We start from the raw sequence: 14,155 nt of genomic DNA on the forward strand, positions 1-14,155 counted from the left end.
AATTATAAGCCGGGGGAGGCTTTTTCAGCTCATAAAAAGGGCTGAAAAACTGGACTTATCTTCGAGTATATACGGCTCCCATTGTCTCAAGGAAGTGTCAATTTTCTTTGCTACATCTTCATTCATTCATCATTAATAAATGATTACACTAAGGGCTTTGAATTAGTATCCTGCCTCAAATTTGTTTTGGCATAGTGTGCTTGATCAGGCTCTACTATATCACATGTAATAAAATAGTAAGACAATAGTACCATCTAGTTACGTGCCTGTCTTTCCAAATGGTCTAGAGGAGAATCACTGTCGTTTGGAAGCTTGCTTTAATGATATATGATGAAAATATATTGTTCTAGCACAACCCCCTAAAACACACTCCACAATGAGTTGTAGATCTCCTTGGTCTCTTTTCAGAAGAGTACTAGTAGTATAAGGGAAGAAAAAAGGGAAAGATCCATTGCATAAGTAGATTCAAGTTGTAGAAACCGATTTCAGCTCATGAATTTAGTACTCATATTGGAAAAATATGTGCCAGCCTTTTCCTTAGGAATTATTTTACACAAGTGTTGTTTTAGAAACAGGTAAATAACAACAGAATGAAAATGCTAATTCATATTTAATATAACTTCTACCTTGTATGATTTTCAGAAACTGCATTTTAATGTGTGGATTTCTATGTAAAGTAGCTCATAGACATCTGAAATACTTTTCTATGTGAATTTTCAGCTTTGACCAAACTTCTATGGTTTTGGAATCAATAAAGCTGTCTTCTTAAAATCTGTAAATTTTACATTTCACAAAGATTACTCAGGAAGTAGTCTTAATTTGTTTTATATCAGCTGGTTATGTTTTATTGAAATCTGTGTATGCATGAATGATAAAAAATAAATTCAGATGTGCTATAAAGTGTTTATAGTAATAACCTGAACCAAACTATAATGTCACTTGTTATGTGATTTCATATCTACTAAATTGTGGCTTTGGGGCCCCTAGAGTATCTAGCTTCCCAGAAGTCAGAATGAGACACAGACGGGTTGAAGGTAAAATCAAAGGCTTTGTGGCTTTATTCCCAATGGTCAGAGAGGATGTGAGCGGAGATCATGCTTCATAGAATTGACATGCTGCAATTGCAAATGCAGAACATTTTTATTTCATTTGACAGCTATTCAGGAAACCCGCACCAGCTCCTGATGGTCCAGAAACAGTTCAGCTAGGATTTGCTTCCTGAATGGCTTGGGACTCTGTCACACGTCATCATTGGTTGGCTCTTCATGATGGTGGGAAATTCAATTACCTGTCATTGGAGAATTTGAAGTCTCAGTCCATTTATTGATCTACCTCTGAGAGAGGCACAATTGGAAACAGTCTAGCATAAGGAAATGAGTTCATGATGGACTTAATGGGTTGGCTTCGGTGAACACAATGGGGTTAGTTCAAAGTTTACAATGGGTGCTTGAGGATGATGACCATTTCAATGGGTGAGGCTGGCTTGAGGCATATGATAGCCCCGATCTTATCAATGGGAAAAGGAAATAAACACACTATCTCTGACGCAAATTCATTGATTGCTCCACACACACACATACCTCCCAGTTCCTTGTGAGGAGATTATGGAAATTAAAGGAAGGGGTCTGGGTGTGTTCAGACAGCATTTAGGGGCAATTCATAACAAAGGTTACTATGAGACAAGGGACGCATGCACCTACTATGTCCCTGGTGGAGCCACTTCCCATATTTTATATACGTCCATATATTTCATATTTTGGGCGTCCGATTTTTTGATATTACATTCAGAAGTCAACCTCATTGATTCTGGAGCAGCTGACTTCCAGGTAAGAAGGTATGAGATTGCAGCTTGGGCTAACAATGCATAGTTGATCGCTTAAGAGTTCCAAAATGCTGGAAATGAAAATCAATAACACTTGCAAAGACAAATCCTTGTGATTTATATGTCAGGAGCTCAGCTAATGGATGAAGAGATTTTCCATGAGAGGAAGGTGGTAGCCAATTTTATTTCATATTTAGAATTTTGAGGTAAGAAATTGTTTCAAGTTTGAAATAATTTTTAGGGGTAAAACAACATGACAAAATAGTGAACCTGAAACTGTTCTAGGCTATCGATTTAGCACTCAGGCTTAATCTAGCAGTGCAGAAAGGAGTCTCTGCTGAGCTGCTGAACTTGCAGACCGAAAGGTCCCAGGTTCAAATCCGGGGAGCGGAGTGAGCTCCCACTGTTAGCTCCAGCTCCTGCCAACCTAGCAGTTCGAAAACATGCCAATGTGAGTAGATCAATAGGTACCGCTCCGGCGGGAAGGTAACAGCGCTCCATGCAGTCATGCCGGCCACATGACCTTGGAGGTGTCTACGGACAACGCCGGCTCTTCGGCTTAGAAATGGAGATGAGCACCAACTCCCAGAGTCAGACATGACTGGACTTAACGTCAGGGGCAGAGGCGGTTCAACCACTAGGCCAACTAGGCAGTTGCCTGTGGCGCCATCTTGTTGGGGGCGCCATCGAGGCAACTCCTGTCTCCTGTGGCCTGCCTCCGCAAGGTATTGAACTCCTTTTTCTGTTGATTTGTTGTAAAACATGATGTTTTAGTGCTTAATTTGTAAAATCTTAATGTAATTTGATGTTTAATAGGCTTTTCCTTAATCCCTCCTTATTATCAAACATTTTCGCTTATCCAACGCTTTGATTTTTCAGTGATTGGTTTTGGGGAGGGGGGCAAAATTCTGTTCGCCTACACTTGAAAAATACCTAGGGCCGGCTCTGGTCAGGGGAAACCTTTACCTTTATACTTTGCTTCACCCACTAACTGCCCGCAACAGTTTTATAATAGCATCTACCTGGCAAATTAGTTTTAGAACATCTTCTATCTTCAGCAATTTCATTTTTGTCTCATTGGAATTACAGGTAGTGGTAAATCCAATTATTCACAGATTACAGAAGGCTTATCTAAGATTAATATAAGTTTGTTATGTTTCCATTTTTTTTCATTGTCTTCATTTAGCCATGCAATGGATTTTGATCAATCCCCATAAATCCTCTTGAAAATAAATCTCCTGTTTCATTCCTTACTGATCTTTCTTACTGCTATGCCTGTCAGTTTTGTATTGTAGGCCAATAGATGAGACAATGCTCCATCTGGGAAAGCTATGATAGGTAGGAGTGGAAATGATGGCTGCTCCTGACTGCATAGTTCATGTGTACTTAGTTGCCACCATTATGTTTGATTGCCATATAGATGAATTAAGGCAGAACTTGTGCTTGTACAGGTTTGGTGAAATCTCAAGATTTTGTTGCCAGGCCGTGACTGCAAAAACAGAAGGGAAATTACATCAAGCACTTGGCAAGCCACATACATAGCTGAAGACAGACTACGGGCCCTTCCACGCTGCCCGATATCCAAGGATCTGATCCCAGACTATCTGTTTTAAACTGGAATATATGTGTCTCCAATGTGAGATAATCTGGGAAAAATAGATAATCTGGGATCAGATCCTGGAATATAGGGACAGTGTGGAAGGGCCCTAAGTTTATCCTGGTGAGAGATATAGAGGGCCACTTTTATAATTACAGTAGAGACTCGCTTATCCAACATAAATGGACTGGCAGAACACTGGATAAGCGAAAATGTTGTATAATAAGGAGGGATTAAAGAAAAGCCTATTAAACATCAAATTACATCATGATTTTACAAATTAAGCACCAAAACATCATGTTTTTCAACAAATTGACAGAAAAAGCAGTTCAATACACTGTAACATTATGTAGTAATTACTGTATTTATGAATTTAGCACCAAAACATTGCAGAATTCATTTTATAATATTTCATATACCAATTCGACATTTTTGTCCCCTCTACAACCAACACAATACAGAAAGAAACATGTAATTATTAGAGATGTGCGTGAAAATTTTTCCTTCGTTTCCTTCATGCTATTGTTTCATTTTGACTGTTCGTCTACACAAAACGAATGATGACATTTTCGTAGGAAATGAGAGGCAACACGAAAATGAAAGCCGCACAGTTATCATGCCTGCTTTAGTTTTCCTTTCGTTTCTGCCCCATAACACTAAGCACGTAGTGACAGAGGGCTGCTTTCCCATTACAGCTGATGTGTACCAATGGGTGTTAATAATAATATTAATATAAATAATGATAGTTATTCTGGGACTCTAAGCTGAGTCTGGGAGAGGAGTGCCTCCCTATTAAATCTGATGTGTGCCAATGGGTGTTAATAATAATAATAACAACAACAACAACAACAACAACAACAACAACAGTACTCTGGGGAAGACCGAAACGTTTTAAAAGTTGGTGGGCTAAAATTGACCAAAATGCCCTCTGTGTGTGGTGATTTTCACCCTCCTAGTCCAAAAACCAGGGGGGGGGAGGGGGAGGTGAGCCTCAGAAGCCCTCCTATTGCCGCCAATGGCACAAAAATTTTCATGTTTTTCGTTAGCCAGACAAAAATTCATTTTGTATAGGTGGCCCATTTTTGTTAGCGGGAACCAAATACGAAAACGAGATGACACGAATGAAACTACACAAAACGAACAGTAATTACATACAAAAGCACAACATTAGTAATTTTTTCTTTTAGAATAGATAGTAGTCCTTTCAGTATTACTTTCCAGAGACTAGGGGTGCACCTACACAGCAGAATTAATGCAGTTTGTCCGCATTTTAACTGCCATGGACTCAATGCGATGGAATTATAGGAGCTGTAATTTTACAAGGTCTTTAGCCTTCTCTGCCAAGCAGTCCTGGTGTCTCAACAAACTACATATCCCAGGATTCTATAGCATTGAGACATGGCAGTTAAAGTGGTGTCAAACTGTATTATCTCTGAAGCTTAGATACACCCTAAGAATAACTCCTAGTTGGACTTTCTTGGGGCTGTCCTGCAATTGGCCAGAATAAAGCTACCCTCTTGGTTTACAAAGGTACAAGCCCTTCTAAGTTATTGCCATTTCCCTCTTGGAGGATGTAGGTCCCACCTACACTGACTATTTGATCCAGATTGAAGCTAGCTTCAAATTGCACTGGCCAGATAACAAACTCCCAGAAAAGTGCACAAAAGAAAGCCCTCATGTCTATCAGTGCTCTGTAGTTTATGTAATCACTATCTGGGCCTCAAACTGGTTGCTGGGTTTCCTATGTAATTATCTGCACTAGGCTTGAGCGATCCATGAAAAAATTGATTCTAAACTCGTTTCAAAAGCAGGGGGCGCTAGCGTTTCGTTTCTGATGTGATTTCTGAATTTTGCCCCCCAAAAAATTCGAAATTAACGAAAATTCGCAGTGGCCCAAAACAGCCCAAGGGGGGGGGGGCTTTTATGGGGCTCTCCTGTACTCATTTTTTCAGCTATACTGATCAAATTTGGTACAGTGGGAGAACACAATCCACCCTGCTTGCTCGCTAAATTGCAGAGCGTTTGCCCTTTCCTAAGATTTATTGCGCAATTTCATAGTTCATATAAAAGAACTTAATTTAACAATTGCAGAAATCTGTTCCTGCTTTTGAATTGTTATTTCCTGTTCAATAGGGGTTCCTTCACTGTGAAAGTCCTTCTTCTACTTGTGTAACATTGTTGCAGTGCACGTAAATCTGTCAAAATGTTAGGACATTGGTGGCCATTGGCCAAGAGACACATTGTGCTGCCATCCGCAATGACTTTCCCCAGGCATCCAGATAGGAGGCCATTACACCACAGTGGTCAAGCCCCTCCCCCTCCCAAAAAATGTTAGATTTGTGCGACGTTGGTTTGATTTATCACCTGATGGCAAAATGGGGTCCCAAGCTCCACTCACCAGGGGGGCCGGCCACCGTTGGCCGGCCCCACGCCAACACCCCACCACCCAAGGGGAAGGGTGTGGTGCCTTTGAGGCAGCTAGTGAAATGGGGTCCCAAGCCCCACTCACCAGGGGGGCCGGCCACCGTTGGCCGGCCCCACGCCACCAACCCACCACCCATGACATCTCACCCAGCACTGCCCATTTCTGCCAAGCAGCAGGAATTTCCTTCTTGATTGTCTCTCTCATACCACGGTCTTTGTTGCATCACCCTGGCCAATCGCAAACAAGATCAAAGCCTTCCGTTTGTCTGGGCACCACACTCGCATCAAACGTTGAAAAACTTGTTGAGATCCCCCGGGTGGGCTCCATTCCACCATGTTTCCTAACCAGACTTCTGTGTCAACCAGACCAGAGCCCCAAAGTCTCTAGCCGCCAAAAAGGCACACTCCCTGACAGCAAACCTTCTGTGGCCCTGGCCGCAGCCCTACTGGATGGACACAATCAAGCTGGCAGTCCGCAGGGTAGTCGTGGCCACCATCACATCAACAATTATAATAATAATAATAACAACAGTAAGATCTTCATGTGTTTCCCCCCCCCCCCATCTTCCCGGAGGGACTCTGAGCGGCTTCCATGGGGCATGCCCGTCAACAATATCATGGCAGCAATTAAAAAAATTTTTTTTGCATCAATAACACATAAAATAAAAAAGCTGTCACAGTCAGCATACAGCATTACCCGATTAAAAAACAGTGGTGTAAAAACACGGCTCTGGGCCGAGGGATGAATACTTCAACAGAGATGAGGTAGTTTGACAGTTAAAAATCAATACAGTGCGAAATACTCTTGGCCTGCCAACCAATCCTTCAACTGGCAGCGATCCACCCCACAGTCCTCGAAGGCTTTTTGGAAGTGGAAGGTTTTAAGGGTCTGATGTTAGGTTCATGTTTCTATGGAGTTGCACATGAGGGAAGACTTGTGTGTGTCTGGTGTTATTAAAGATCTCTACCAGCTGAGCTGGAAAGAGGGATATGACTTCTGTTGGTATATAGTTTCAGTAAAGTTGTGGATTTAAAAAAATGAAAGATACTGTCGTATGGAGTAGAAATGAATCCAAAGAACTAAAAAATAGCACAAATGTTGAGACAAAGGAAACCATGAAGACATAACTCATTGTTTTTAATAGCAATACAGAGTTTCTGAGTGCTTTGTTTCTCTACTTATGGGTCTGTGGAGGATTAGCATCACATACTTCCCCTCTGTGTCTTAGCCTCTCAGACACACGCATAGAGAAAAAACTTGTCGCAGACAATGGCTGGGATCCATTTAAAAAAGGTTTCTCCCAGTCAATGTAGGATTTCAGTTATCCCATATTGTAAAAGTATTGTAAAGGGGTTGGAGATAAATAAAATGTTTCCGTTATCCTAAACGACAAGAGGCTTTAGGCAGGGTGTCCCACATATAACGATGGCTGGGTAAACTAATTTGGCTTGTAAGCCACCTTTCGTCTCATCCGTCAAAACGCAGTCCTCATTATCAAATACAAAACGCTAAGAATTGTCCTGGACTGTTTCAGCACAAGTGTTGGAAAAGTGCACCTGATACGTTTGCACAGCAGACATTTCTGCAAGTACCATAATATTTTAAGATGTCAAGACATAAAATTATTTTATTTCTTTCATTTAAATATATATATATATATATATATATATATATATATATATATATATATAATTTTCTCCTCACGTTGCTTGGGCCGCTGCCCCAAGTAATCCGGACCGAGTCCACGCAGGGAGATGTTGTCGGGAAATAGTAATTTTTTTAATCATTTAACATTGATTGTTTTCATAACTCTCACATAGTCCTCCTCGCTTCAAAGGGATTTCTGATAGTCCAGGACCAGAAGTTTGGTCTCAAGGAAGCATATTCTCTGATTGGTCAATCAGCAAGCTGCAGCAAGGGGTCACACCATCGTTGGCTGTGTTGAATACTCTCTTCAAAGCCTTGAACTGCTTGGAGGGTAATTAGTGGAATGAGCTGGGTTATTTGGGAATTCCAAGTCACCTTGTCTGTCCCACGAAAAGTGTTTGTTGACATGCTGGGAACAGAAAACGGATCAACCACCGTTTTAATGATTGCGAACGGGTTGCGGCAGGGCCGCATAAGTTCAGCCTCTGGAATCATCTACTTGTTTGTGTGGAACATTACATGCGACATGCGTGCCTAGAGGACCTGTAGGCAGGATTTGAAATTTATGGAAGGCACATTTACAACCTATGGCATGAGATTACAGGCTGCTGGCTGAAAGAGATTAGGGGCAGAGGAGCCTTCTCTCAAAGGTGAAAGAAGAAAGGACCTAAGCTTGGTTGTAAGAGAAGGAAGCCAAAGGGAACCACACACACAGATTTATAACTGTCAACAACATGGATTGGATGTCGACGGCTTTACAGACGTTTTATTTATTCTTGCGACATATCACTGTAGGTGCGGACTGTGGCCTGGAAGTTAGTTTAGGTTTTGCAGAGCTATGTCCACACTAGACAAAATAAGAGCAGAGACTTCACCCAAACATAGGAGGACCGCATACTCGCATTGTCATCGCAATGCCATAGCCCAGAAACCTGAGGATGTGAGAGCTTGACCGTAAGGAAGGCAGAGCGTGGGAAGAATGGCACTTTTGAAAGTAATTGGTTTTTGAAAAATAAGACAGTGCCTGGGAGTGTTAGAAGATCCAACTGGTCCATCCTCCATGTTTTAATGCCCGTCCGCTTCAAGGAGGGCATAGCATCAGGATGGCATGGACTTGAAGGAAATGTCGCCGTTGTTGTCCAACAGGGAATTCTTTGGTGAATCCGTCCGAGAGTTCTCCATAGATCGGAGAAGACTACAAGTCTTAGCTCAGAGTGTAAGACTTTCTGCGGTGTGATTCCACCCTCTTCTATCGTCCTACCAACAAACAGAACCTGCGCCCACAGGTCACTAGCAGCCGCAAAGGCACACGCCCTGACGGGCAAACTGCACCGTCCTCGGGCGCGGACAGAGGGCGAGGGGACCCTAAGGCGGCCGTCCCTCGGCAACAGCATCGACAACCGCCTCTCAAGGCGATGGGACAGTGGAAGAAGAACATTTTGAAAAGTGGTGGACAAGGCCGAGGTGTCCAGCTTTCTGCGGTGCGTTGATTCTACCCTCTTCGATCGTCGCTGCCAACAAGCCAGCAAGAAGCACTTCCGAAGCCAGAGAACCTGCGCCCAGAGGTCACTAGCAGCCGCAAAGGCACACGCCCTGACGGGCAAACGGCACCGTCCGCGTGCGCGGCCAGACGGCGGGGGGAACATAAGGCGGCCGTCCCGCGGCCACAGCGTCGACCACACCCGCTCAAGCCGATGGGACAATGAAAGATGAAAATTTTTAGAAGTGGTGGCCAAGGCAGAGGTGTACTAATTCATGCGGTAAGACACATCCACAAAGGTTCTTATGGACCGTTATCTCTGTAAAGTGAGACTCTGCCGTATTCCTTCACCAAATATGTCTTACCGAAGGATCCACATCAATTCTAATAATGTTATTTCTGTACAGGAACAGCCAGGATCTGGAGAAGACCAAACATTCATGGCTCATTCCCGAAATAATTTTGGACCAAAAAAGGATAGAGATTTGATAGTAATCCGTTCTGAACCCAAAGCGGAAGCATTTCCTTCCTTGGCTTTTATGGACTAATTTTTTCCCCAAGAATATCAGAATCATTATTACAGGAGACAAAACCTATAGGAACCTCAGGGATCGACCCCTAGAGATTGATTTACCCAAAAACGAAAGTGGGCAACGGTGTGTGATGATAAAGACGAGAACGGAAGGGAAGAGAGGAAGGAAAGCATGGTAGGATAGAGGAGAGAGTTGTTGGACAGAGGCCAAAGGGGCAACCCCCCCGCCCCCCAACAGAAATAGCCATAGCTAATCAGAAGCAGAGCTGCTTAAAGGATGAGAACTGTTGTTCTAGGAGCCGTCGGACTCAAAATCCAAATCGGGGAAATTCAACACGGGGAGGTTGGCCTTCAGGAAGACCAGTTTCTCTACTGTTTGAGGGTCCAGCAAGCTGCGGTGGGGCGTGACTACATCTCCTGCTAGGCTGAAGACCCTTTCGCTCTGCACGCTGGTGGGTGGACAGCTGAGGAACTGGCGGGCTACGTGCGACAGATCCTGCCACATGTGTTCACGTGAAGCCCAATAGGCCAATGGATCACAAGATATTATCTCAGGAGGCTCCTCAAAGTACCTGTTGACCGAGCCTTCGGCCGAGTCTACCTTTTGAGCAGAAGCCAGCAAATAGGAATCTTCCGAGCAGGCTAGTATGGCCACCGTCTCTGCAAAGAAAGTGTTTCCTGGTCGCGGCTGGAAATCCGTAACCCTACGGCAACCCCCTGCCGGCTCCCCGGGACTATCACTCTCGCCACTAGCGCTAGTGCTGGGGGTGGCAGGCATTTCCGGTATAGGTAACGCTGTGCCCGTTTCCCCCACCCTGGCAGCAAAGACCTCCGTCACAAGGTTAACTAGTTGGGCCTTCCATACAGTAAAGTCTTTTGGGCAGACGTTGTACTTTAGCCGTGGATCACACAAGGCCGCCAGCATATGGACCTTGCTGGAAAGAAGTGGCTCAAGGCGTTTCCGTACAGCAAAGGACAACCTCCTCACCACCTCCTGGACCGGCGGTGTCAGCGGTCCAGCCAGGGAGTCCATTGTTCGACCGGCCCCAAGCCTTTCTAGGTGCCTCCTTAGCCTCAAGACCATGGGCACTGCCTGGCTAAGAAGGGCTTTTGATTCCGAAAGGGTCTCTGTGGCATGTTTGAATGGCTTTAGGACGTCTACCAGCTGGGAGATGGTGTCCCACTCTTGCTTAGTAGGAACAAGCTTGCTAACAGGCGCAACCAAAGTAAGGGAAATGCCGTGTACCGCCTTCTGCTGCTCGACCATGCGTTCGAGCATTTTATAGGTTGAATTCCACCGAGTTGAGACGTCCTGGAGCAGCTTGTGCTGCGGGAGGCCTTCAAGGCTCTGCCTCTCTCTCAGCTGCCGGGATGCCTTGATGCTCCTATGGAAGTGGCCCGCGATCTTTCTACAGCGCTCGATCAGCAGGGAGATGTTTGCGGTGCTGGCTGGCTGCTCTTCCGGGCTCTTTAAACCTTCCTTGACGGTATTGTGAAGCAAGTGGGCCATGCAGGTGACATTCAAAAACCCTGCACTTTCAACCGCTTTGATCATATTTTTACCAGCGTCAGTCACCATGAAGCCCCTCCTCATTTCTTCCGGCCTGCACCGCATCCACTCCCCCATCATGTTTTCAAGATAGCTGCAGATGGTCTCTGCCTTGTGATCACGATCAACTACCTCCAAAGCGAGGAGTGCCCAACGATGGGATGTATCCATACTGCCTTCCTTCTCCCACCAATGTGCCGTGAGAGAGAGGTAGGAATGGCCTCCTCCCAAGCTTGACCAAATGTCTGAGGTAAAATGGATGTGTCCTCCCATGGCGGTACGCAACATCTGGATAATGCGTTCCTTACAGCCCTCGTACAAGCCGGGAATAACTTTTCTGGAAAAGGTGTGACGGGAGGGGATTTTGTATCGGGGGCACAGTCGTTTCATAAGACGTACGAAGCCTTCTTGTTCGACCAGGCGGAAGGGATGGTGATCTAGGGCAATCATCTCTCCCACACTTCGGGTTATCTGCTGGGGTGTGAGTAATGTTTCCCCCGTTTTCTTTCTGGGTAATGGAATGGCCCAATCCTCCAAGGTGGACTGTGTCTGCCTTCCACCATCTTCACCAGGAGAACTTTGTGTGCTAAGGCTGCCACTGGAAGGGCTTGCAGTTCCCCCTCCTACCGAAATGGAGGGATGGTGTCGCTTCATGTGAGAGCTCAACCCCGAGGTCGCAAGATGTCTCAGGTCTCTGCCTCTGCTGATATTTGCCCCACAGTGTCTACAAACTGCCAAAGTAGCACACTGAGAGTGGACATGGAAATGGTCCCAAATATATGACCTTGGCCTCCCCAGCCACTGTGGCGACGCCCACGGAGATAGGAGTCGTGGGCACCCTTTCGTCAGCTAGAGAAAGTTTTTGGTTTGATGGTACAACCTCCTCTACCTCCTCCTCACTGTCAGTAGCGGGTGGAGGGGTGGGGTTATCTATATCCTCACTATCCACCACCTGTAGTTCCAGGACGGCTACACCTGTATGTTCCATTGATCGTCCTGTGGTCTCAGCTCCATACGACAACTGGCTCCGGGTGGAGGACTGTGAAATTTCTGCATTCGAACAGCCAGCTTCTTCATCAAGTCCACCCACTCCCATAGTTCGGCGTTCCAGACGGATGGGACCCACCCTAACTTTTTTGGCCCCCCACAGTGTCCTGGCTGTGGCTTTACCACTAGCAGGACTTGCTCCCCCAGACCCGCGTACAGCTGAACGCTTCATGATAACGGGAGTGTTTTCAGGAGACAGATGGGGGGATGGAAAGGTGTTGTGTAAGTGGTGGGAAATATTTCTTGTTTCTTGATTGGCAACGTGTTCTGTTCAGGGTCTATTAACTGCCGCAAAACCGTCTATTTCAGTTTTAGTTATTTTTATTCGTTTACAAGGGGATACCTGTACTTTCCAGTTCTACAAAGGAGTATGGGAGGTGCAATCATTTGGCCAAAGTTGGCTTTTGATTCACAGACAGCGTCCCTGGCACGGACAAACAGCCCTGCTTGAGCTGGCAAGAGCCAAATCAGGCTCCCTAGTTTCCCCAAAAGGAGGTGTATTTCTACAAAGGAGTATGGGAGGTGCAATCCTTTGGCCAAAGTTGGCTTTTGATTCACAGACAGCGTCCCTGGCACGGACAAACAGCCCTGCTAGAGCTGGCAAGGGCCAAATCAGGCTCCCTAGTTTCCCCAAAAGGAGGTGTATTTCTACAAAGGAGTATGGGAGGTGCAATCCTTTGGCCAAAGTTGGCTTTTGATTCACAGACAGCGTCCCTGGCACGGACAAACAGCCCTGCTTGAGCTTGCAAGGGCCAAATCAGGCTCCCTTGTTTCCCAAAAAGGAGGAGTATTTCTACAAAGGAGTATGGGAGGTGCAATCCTTTGGCCAAAGTTGGCTTTTGATTCACAGACAGCGTCCCTGGCACGGACAAACAGCCCTGCTTGAGCTTGCAAGGGCCAAATCAGGCTCCCTTGTTTCCAAAAACCCTTTTGCGTTTAAAAAAGAAAATAGAAGAAAGCCCACCCCGCCCGCAACAGAAAAAATGGCGCAGCAGAAAAATTGCTGGCCGGGTGGGAAAATGGAAAACGCCAATCTCGTGAGGAAAAAAACACCCACAGCCCTTTGCAAAAAATTAAAAAAGAAACGCCAAACAGTTTCCAAACCCACACCACCCAAACTCACCCACCCAACCTTTTCTCCCGGTCTTCTGTAGCCTAGCTCTAGCTCAGACACAGCCAAGGAAGCTGTGACGCAGCAATCTTGCCTGCCTGCCTGCCTGTCTGCCTGCCCAGAATCTCCCTTCCACCCTCTTCAGAATCCCAGTGCGAATGAGCCACGAGGCTCCCAGTGCTCGCTCTTTTCATTCAGGACGTCCTACCAGCCCCTCCCCCTGGTTAAACGTGCTCTATGATTGGCCACAAGGTGCAAACAACACGCTAGGTTGCCCCAGTGCACTTAAACAAGTTTGGGTGATTTGCAAAAGCTTTATTTAAAAACGAAAAAAACGACGACATAACTAAAAACGGCCAGTCGCGGTTCGAAACCGCGATATCCAGACGTGTGGACAATCAAGGCCGTATATTGCTTCAAAAGAAACGAAAATAATGAATTAATAACGGGTAACGGGGAAATCGAATTATTTGAGCAAGCCTAATCTGCACAGTGAAACCACTTTCTTCAATACAGTTTGAAACTGCATTAATCAAATGTCCCCAAAGCTGCATGTGTCACAAGCCTACACCCTTTAGACTAGCTTTACCTGACAGTCATTTTGTGTACATGGACTGCAGAGATTACATCTTGTCCATTTCCTCTAGGAGCAAAATCTCTTGGTCCAGTTCTGGACTTATTTCCAAGGACGCTTGCACACTGATTCATGGTTGATTTCTTTTTCTGAAAAGGAGTATTTTAGTGAATGAATTTTACTAAAATCTTCCATAAGTTGTTGCATTTATTTTTTTACATAATATTCTAGTAAATAATTTTGCTATATCAGCACATGAACAAATCATTCAAAAGTTGGATGTCTCAGCTGTGTAATGACACAGTGATATATACAGTGACTTTTCTGTAATTGCAGTTTCCCATATTTTTGGAAACCTCTGAATCTCCTGC

At 45.0% G+C, this 14,155-nt stretch overlaps 1 long non-coding RNA gene across 1 annotated transcript; it reads right to left on the minus strand.

The window, feature by feature from the left end:
• Positions 1-1,121: 1,121 nt before the first annotated feature.
• Positions 1,122-14,155, minus strand: LOC134298089 (uncharacterized). Its single transcript, XR_010005063.1, has 2 exons — positions 13,800-14,155; positions 1,122-1,288 (listed from the first exon to the last, which is right to left on the minus strand). It is a non-coding gene; the product is annotated as an uncharacterized LOC134298089 (long non-coding RNA).

This window comes from Anolis carolinensis, chromosome 3 (assembly GCF_035594765.1).
Source record: "Anolis carolinensis isolate JA03-04 chromosome 3, rAnoCar3.1.pri, whole genome shotgun sequence".
NCBI classification, from domain to species: Eukaryota; Metazoa; Chordata; class Lepidosauria; order Squamata; family Dactyloidae; genus Anolis; species Anolis carolinensis.